The sequence below is a fragment of the Mustela nigripes genome, chromosome 14 (assembly GCF_022355385.1).
Source record: "Mustela nigripes isolate SB6536 chromosome 14, MUSNIG.SB6536, whole genome shotgun sequence".
NCBI lineage: Eukaryota > Metazoa > Chordata > Mammalia > Carnivora > Mustelidae > Mustela > Mustela nigripes.
In genome coordinates this window covers 19155398-19163475 of record NC_081570.1, presented here as the reverse complement: position 1 = coordinate 19163475, position 8078 = coordinate 19155398, and positions in this window count along the sequence as shown.

Below are 8078 nucleotides of genomic sequence, written 5' to 3'. Positions count from 1 at the left end.
AGGGGCGAGGCTGGGGGCTGAGACCCCAAGAGAGGCTGCGGGCGGGTGCTTCTCTGAATCTGGCGTTCTGAACCCACCCAGGGACTCTCTGAGCCTCTGCCGCTTGGGATGGCCAGGGGCAGGATGGGAGTGATCCTCTGGGACCGTCATTCCCAAACACCCAGAGATGGGGGAAGCAGATGCAACTAAAAAGGGTGGCAGAATCGGGGCCATGTCCCTCCCAGGTGAGCCTGAGGGGAGAGGCCTCCGCCCTGGAATTTGGGAGCTGGAACACCAGGGTAGGAGCTCTCCAGTGCCATCGCTCCTGCTGACGGGGCGAGGGCAGATCCTTGGTGCTGCTGCAAGCCAGGCTCTTGGAGCCCAGCGATGTCCAGTGACCACACACAAGACCCTAGGCCAAATATAGGACATCTTTATTGACCCCCAACTGGGTGGCGCTTGCCCCTATGTATGAGTACCTCCCTGTGAGGGTCACTGCCTCCAAGGCACTGCCTCTCAGTTCCTACAGCCTGGTCATCTCTGGCATCAACCCCTCCCGGGGACGTGGTGGCGATGGTGGCGGGGGGAGCTTCTCTTGCTAGTGATGGTGGCCGCTGTCTCAGGGGGCCTGGGGCTAGGGCTGAGGCATGTCACCTCAGCTGAGATAGAAGAGCTGGATGAAGGTGTTGGCCAGGAAGAGAAGGACACCGCCACCACCCAGGCTGCTGAGTGCTGGGGTCGCACTCTTGGGTTTCCTGGTGGTCGTACTGGTTGTATTGCTTCCCAGGACATGAGTTTGTATCTGCAAGAGAAGTGAGGGCAAGCTCAGGGGCTTTCGAAGCTCACGTTATGTAGAGACCTAGTTCCCCTACTCTGATATGACAGATCTCCGTTCTCTGTCCCCCATGACCACAACTTCTGCCACAAGGTCCTATGGGGACAGGACCTTCCTGCCTTGACAACAGGCAGTTTCAAAAGTGGTCCCTCTTCTGCTTCCCACGGAACCTTCCTTTCACCTCCGCCAAGCCACCAGCTCCTCCAGCACGTAGGAGACAGGAAACCCGTGGTTTCAGCCCTTGACCTGACTAACTGGGCTAGGGGGCTTAGCCTCTCTGAGCCTGCTTCCTCGTTTCCTGAATGAGCCCATCACAGTCTTGAGGTCGTGTGGGACAGGGCTGGGGAGAAGACACCGGCAAAGTGTGGGCAGGCGAGGAGGTGGGGAGCGTGTGACCTCTTGCCTGAGGAAATTGCCAGATGGTGAGCAAACTGTTCTCAATGCTTGATGAGGCTACAAGTAAAGTTGCCCCTGATGGAGATGAAGCTGTTTTTGATGGTGATCAGGCTGTTCTTGATGCTTGATCGAGCTGTTCTTGATCTAGAACTTGATGCCTCTAGTCTCCTATGTGGACTAGCGCCATGAGGGCACATGGGATGTTGCCAGGGCTGCCTCCTGAAACAGCAGTTGACTTTGAGAATCCAGCTGTTTCTGGAGTGGGAGATTTCTGTCTTCTTTACATTCCCAGACACACAGGCTTTTCTCCCTGGGGTGTCCCCGATATCCAGGACCAGCTCTGGCTCCACTTGAACCTATCCTGGCCCCTTCCCAACAGGGCCACTTCCCCCGCTTCCCCAGGGGTCAGTGCCATCCTCACTCCCAGCTGTCTCCCCAAGCCTCGTCTTTCCTATTCCATGTCAGCCCACTGTGTGCCTCGCTGTGCCCGGCACCCCGTCAATACCCCCCCAAGTAGTCTGTCCTAGCCAAAAGGGCTGGAAGGCTGGGACCAGGGCCCCTGAGTCCTTGATTTACCTGCTGGACCTTGTGTTCCCCCTGGAAGGAGGCTGAGTGCCCAGGAGCCTGCATTTCCTCCCTCTCCTGCCAGGCAGGTCTGGGGAGTCGTGGGTGGTGGTGTCAGGGGGCTCCAAGGGGCTGTTCTTACCTGAATCATAACCAGGATACTGATGGTAAGTAGGAGGAAGAAGAAGCCCTTCATCTTTGGAGAATCTTGTGGCTGTCTTGGCAGCAGTCTTTTAGAGATGAGCTCAGGCTTGTCTGCAGGCCTCTTGGCTTGTCTACTTTTGAACCAGGAGGCAGAGGAGGCGGGGTAGAAGCAGGAAGAAGGAGGGCCCAGGCTGTGGGGTGGGGTGCTTCTACCTTTCTACAGGCCTCATGATTGAGGACAACAGGCCCTAGGTTCTAAGGCCCTCTGTAGATGGTAGGTTCTAGATAGGGACTGAGGCACGTGTCACGATGGGAGGTAGGCAAACCAAGGGAGCATCTGTGGGACAGCAAACAGGGCCCTGGGCTTGGAGTCCAGAGTGGGAAATAACACTCAGGGAAATAACCACCTCTCAACCCGGAGACCTGGGCTAGCAACTGGCCTCTTTGAATCTTTAACACAAGAGCTGTCAGAGGACTGAAGGTAATAAAATTAGGAAGATTGGAGCAGGGGACAGGAGCTGAAAAGAAGGCTGAGATAGGCTTAGGTTTCAAGGTAAGGATCTAGCTGGGTTCACAGGTTCAGAACAAACATTTGGGGACCATGAAAACTTAGCGTTAATAGTTGTCTGTGAAATCAAAGGGGATCCGGAGACCTAACTTCTGGGTGAGCCCATTCCCTCCAGGTCTCATGTTTCACCTTTCCAGTGAGAAGACTGGAATGGATGATTATTTTAAGGCCTAGAATTTTGTGATTCAGATACAAAAATAGCAGATGGGTTGTTTGTAGACTTTAAAAATGAAACCGTTATTCGATCAGTGAAAACAGGTTTATTTGGGAATAGCAGAGACTTGCAATTCCGGACCAGCAAGGTACCCTAAAACCCAGAGGCTAGCCCAACAAAGGAGAGAAGCCTCATTTAATGGAGAATTCTGGAGGAGGAAGTTGGGAGGAATTGTTTTGACCAGAAGTTTAACGGAGAGAAGGAGGCAAGTCCAGGTGGTGATGATTTCTCATTGGCTGCGCTGGTGGGGTGGTCCGCTACTTGCAGGAGTTTGTAATGAACGGCTTTTCCTGTCGGGGTCTGTAACCGACAAATCTTTTTGTAATTGAGGTTGAGCGACATGGCCTGAGAGCTCCTCCTGGTGGCCTCTCCCTCCATTTTCGTGAGGTTTCCTTTTCTTTGCACATTTCCTCCTTTTCATCCAGATTTTTCTCCAAAACTATCCCTTATCAATAGTCCGGTTTTCCTAATTCAGTGGCCTTTTGTCCCACGGTGCCAGGAGGGGCCTTCCCTGAGTGTTATTTCCCAAATCGGTAATTGTGCCGATAGGAAATTCCCATTTGAGGAAGAAGGAGGGGAAGCAGAACTCTCAGGCACTTCCCGCTTACAGTTCCCTTAATCAGGATCGTAGTATCAGAGACCATCTCCTTGTTGGGCACATCGTTTTAGAAAGGTCTGACAGGCAACAAGTACAGAATCAAAAGTAATATGACGATTCCAAAGATACAGTTTGTGGCTCCAAATCCAGGCTCTGAAAGCAGCCAACTGAAAATACTGGAACTTATGCCAGCATACGGGAGAAAAGTTCTCCCAGTGGAGGCAAACCCCCAGTGACCTATGCCTTCTGGACGTGCCTGTTTAACTCAGCGGTGAAAATACTGCAAGCGTTCTTTGAAAGAATTCACTGAGGACATTGGTGGTGAAGATACAGTGCAGGTATGACCATGGAAGCAAGTCTTTGGGGAAGTTTTTGCAAAATAGCAAAACTTCAAGTATGTTTTAAAACAGGTATTTTTTTTTTTCACAGACTGTACCCCTGGGGATAAAAATACGTTATATGTTTATTAAAATAAATAAATAAATAAATAAATTTTAAAAAACACAGGTTTTTAAAAAAATTTTTATTTTAAAAAAATTTTATTTATTTATTTGACAGACAGAGATCACAAGTAGGCAGAGAGGCAGGCAGAGAGAAAGGGGGAAGCATGGGGCTGGATCCCAGGACCCTGAGATCATGACCTGAGCTGAAAGCAGAGGCTTAACCCACTGAGCCACCCAGGCACCCGTTAACAATGGTATTCTTAAAAGAATTCTTTGACATGAAATGTCAGTAAACCTGTAAATTCAGAAAATGTGAATGTGAAAAAGAATTCAGAGTATTCTGAAGAGTCTGAATAAGAATTCAGACTACTAGTTAGTAAGTTAGTAGTCCACATGAAAAAGAGAGACTTCGGTGAATCCTGAACCTTCTAACAGGCCTGGTGTGGACTTCTTGGGAACGTTGTCTGTTGGATGTGCTCTTCTCTGATTCTGGGAAATCTTGATTTTCAGGTCACCAGGTGGTGCTTTCCTTACTTGTGTCATGTGAATCCAAGATTCTAGGCCCAGGAATTTGGCTAGTGACCCCTGAGAGGGGCCTTTCTGGCAAGGTTGAAAAGTCTTTCTAGAGGTCTCATTTCTAGTGGACAAAATCTTCAGGTTGCAAGGAGTGGTGTTTAAGATCTTAATCTCCCAAGAGTGCAAGATGAAAAGATTGCTCTACCAATGCATGGTTATTTGTTTATTTATTTGTTTGTTTATTTAGAGAAGATGGGGGGATGGACAGAGGGAATCTTAAGCAGGCCCAGTGGGGCTCAGTCTCACAACCCTGAGATCATGAACTGAACCAAAATCAAGAGTTGGATACTGACTGAGCCACCCAGGCACCCCACCATGGTTATTTTAAAAATTTAATGAAAATTTAATTTATATTCAATTAATTAACATATAGTATATTATTAGTTTCAGAGGTAGAGTTCAGTGATTTATCAGTTGCATATAACACCAAGCACTCATTACATTTCAAGCTCTCCTTAATGTCCTTCACCAAGTTACCCTATCCTCCAAGCCCCCACTCCAGCAACGCTCAGTTTGTTTCCTATAAGAGTCTTTTATGGTTTGTCTCCCTCTCGGATTTTGTCTTATTTTATTTTTCCCTCCCTTCCCGTATGATCCTCTGTTTTGTTTCTTAAATTCCACATATGAGTGAAATTGTATGATAATTGGCTTTCCCTGATCGACTTATTTCACTTAGCATAATGCCTTCTAGTTCTATCCACATTGTTGCAAATGGTAAGATTTCATTTTTTGATAGCAGAGTAATATTCCACTGCATGTATATATCACACCTTCTTTATCCATTCGTTTTGTTGATGGCCATCTGGGCTTTCCTTAGTTTAGTTGTTGTGAACATTATTGCTATGAACTTTGGGGTGCAAGTGTCTCTTTGGATCACTATTTTTATCTATTGGGTAAATACCCACTCATACAATTCCTGGGTCATAGGGTAGCTCTATTTTCGACTTTTTGAGGAACCTCCATACTGTTTTCCAGAGTGGCTGCACCAGCTTGCATTCCTACCAACAGTGTAGGAGGGTTCCCCCTTCTCTGCATCCTCACCAACATCTGTCATTTCCTGACTTGTTGGTTTTAGCCATTTTGACTGTTGTGAGGTGGTATCTCATTGTGGTTTTGATTTGTTTTTCTCTGATGCCGAGTGATGTTGAGCATTTTTTCATGTGTCTGTTGGCCATTTGTATGTTTTCTTTGGAGAAATGTCTGTTCATGTCTTCTGCTCATTTCTTGACTGGGGTTTTTTTTTTTTTTTTAAGTATTGAGTTTGATAAGTTCTTTATAGATTTTGGATACTAACCCTTCATTTGATAAGACATTTGCAAATATTTTCTCCCATTCTGTTGGTTGTCTTTTGGTTTTGTCAACTGTTTTCCTTGCTGTTCAGAAGCTTTTTATCTTGAAGTCCCAATAGTTAATTTTTGCTTTTGTTTTCCTTGCCTTTGGAGACGTGTCAAGCAAGAAGTTGCTGTGACTGAGGTCAAAGAGGTTGCTGCTTGTGTTGTCCTCTAGGATTTTGAAGGATTCCTGTCTCACATTTAGGTCTTTTATCCATTTTGAATTTGTTTTTGTATATGGTATAAGAAAAGGCCAGTTTCATTCTTCTGCCTGTGGCAGTCTGATTTTCCCAACACAGTTTGTTGAGGAGACTTTTTTCCATTGGACATTCTTCCCTGCTTTGTCATAGATTAGTTGACCATAGAGTTGAGGGTCCATTTCTGGGTTCTCTATTCTGTTCCACTGATCTGTGTCTGTTTTTGTGCCAGTACCACCCAGCATGGTTATTTTTCATGGAAGCAATTGCACCTTTACCATATTGAAGTACATCTTTTATTAATTGTGGGTCAAAGGAGGCAGGGGCCAAGAGCATTGGACCTACTGTAACTATCTCAAAGGGTGAGAGTCTACAGGTTCTCAAGAAGGTGGATCTGAGATTTAGAAGGAACAGTAGCAATACATCAGGCTAAGGTATTTGGAGCATTTCTACAAATTTGCTAATTGAGTTTTAATAGTGCCACATTAATGGGGCACCTGGGTGGCTCAGTCCTTCAGTGCCTGCCTTCGGCTCGGTTCATGGTCCAGGGGTCCTGGTATTGAGCCCCACATCAGGCTCCTGCTTGGCAGGGGGCCTGCTTCTCCCTTTCACACTCCCCTTGCTTGTGTTCCTTCTCTCGCTGTGTCTCTCTCTGTCAAATAAATAAAATCTTAAAAAAAAAAAAAGTACCATGTTCAGCTAGCCCTGAGGATTGAGGATGGCATGCACAATGAAAGTATTGCAAAACTGACCACACAGCAGACTTGTCAAAGCACCTGTCCAGTAAAATGGGTTCCCCAATCACTGTGATGTTCAAGAGGGGTTCCCCTGGCAGGGATAATCTTTTCTAACAGGATTTTAGCCATAGAAGAGGCAATGGACTGTCTATAAAGGAAGACTTCAATTCAGTGAGAAAACACACAAACCATGACTAAAACGTATTTATGCTGAAGATATGGGGCAAGCTGTATGAAGTCTATTTGTCAAAACTCAAAAGGTCCATTAGGCCATTTAAAGTGTCTGGAAGCAGTGCCAACTGATTTCCCTGGATTTTTATTTCAGACAGGTGGGACAGGGGAGGTAGGCCCTATGGAATCTGCCAATATCAGTTGAAGATTTTGCCCATAAGAAGGGTGGTACCAGATCTAATAGGGACTAATGATCCATGTCCCCGGATTCAGCCATAGTGTCATTAGAAATAGAGCAAATTAAAAAAGTCAAATGGTCACTTAATTCACTTGCTTGGCTATTTTGATGGCTACTCTCAAATTCTAGAATTATTTCCCCCTTTTGGGAGAAGGAAATCCTGGCCTGATACTTCTCTAAAGAAATCTTGGCCTGATAGGGCACCTGCGTGGTTCAGTTGGTTGAGTGTCTGATTCTTGATTTCGGCTTAGGCTTAGGGTTGTAGGATCAAGGCCCATGTTGGGCAACGTGAATCTGCTTGTTCCTCTCCCTCTGCTTCTCCCCCCAACTTGTGGCCCTTCTCTCTCAAATAAATAAAATATTAAAAAAAAATAGAAATCTTGGCCTAATGAATCAATAGGGACAGAAGAACTTCAGAGAAAAATGTGTGTGTATCTCAAAGAGCCTAAATGAAAGAGAAAAGGAACAGAGATGGAACCTGTTGTGATTTATTAGAGATCCTTCCATGTGAGCTGTTTATTTCTCCTTGAGCAGGGGCCTTTCCAATCTCCCTATCATTCCAGTTTTAGTGTATGTGCTGCCCAGGTGAGCAAACTGATTCAGCACTCCAAGGCAGGTGCTGTTTTATTGCCGTGGGGCTGAGCACTGGTAGTGTAGGGCTGGTATCTGTAAGGACAGAGATTCCCTCTCATTCTGGAGAGTGGTTTCTCTGAGCTGATATAGAGGAAGGGCTGGGAAGAGCCTCTGTAGTTCCTCAGAGCCCCAACCCTGGGAATTGGGAGGACACTGGAAAGGCTGCCTAGGGGGCTAAAGATGCCTGGAGCACTTTATAACTATGTTTTGTCCAGTGTCCTGGCCCTTTGCCATAACAGAAGAAACTAGGATGTTTTTGTTTTGTTTAGGGACCTTGATTTGCCAGCGTTGAAAATTAATTTTAGCAGTCTTTCTTTTAGGTGCCTCATCTAGGGTGCCAGCGACCTGGTTTGCCAAATTAACGAAGTCTGGGGTGGACATAGTTTCCTGTTCCATCCTGGTCCTTTTAACTGAAAGAGAAAGATCTTGCCTCAGCCCATGAATAAACTCTCCC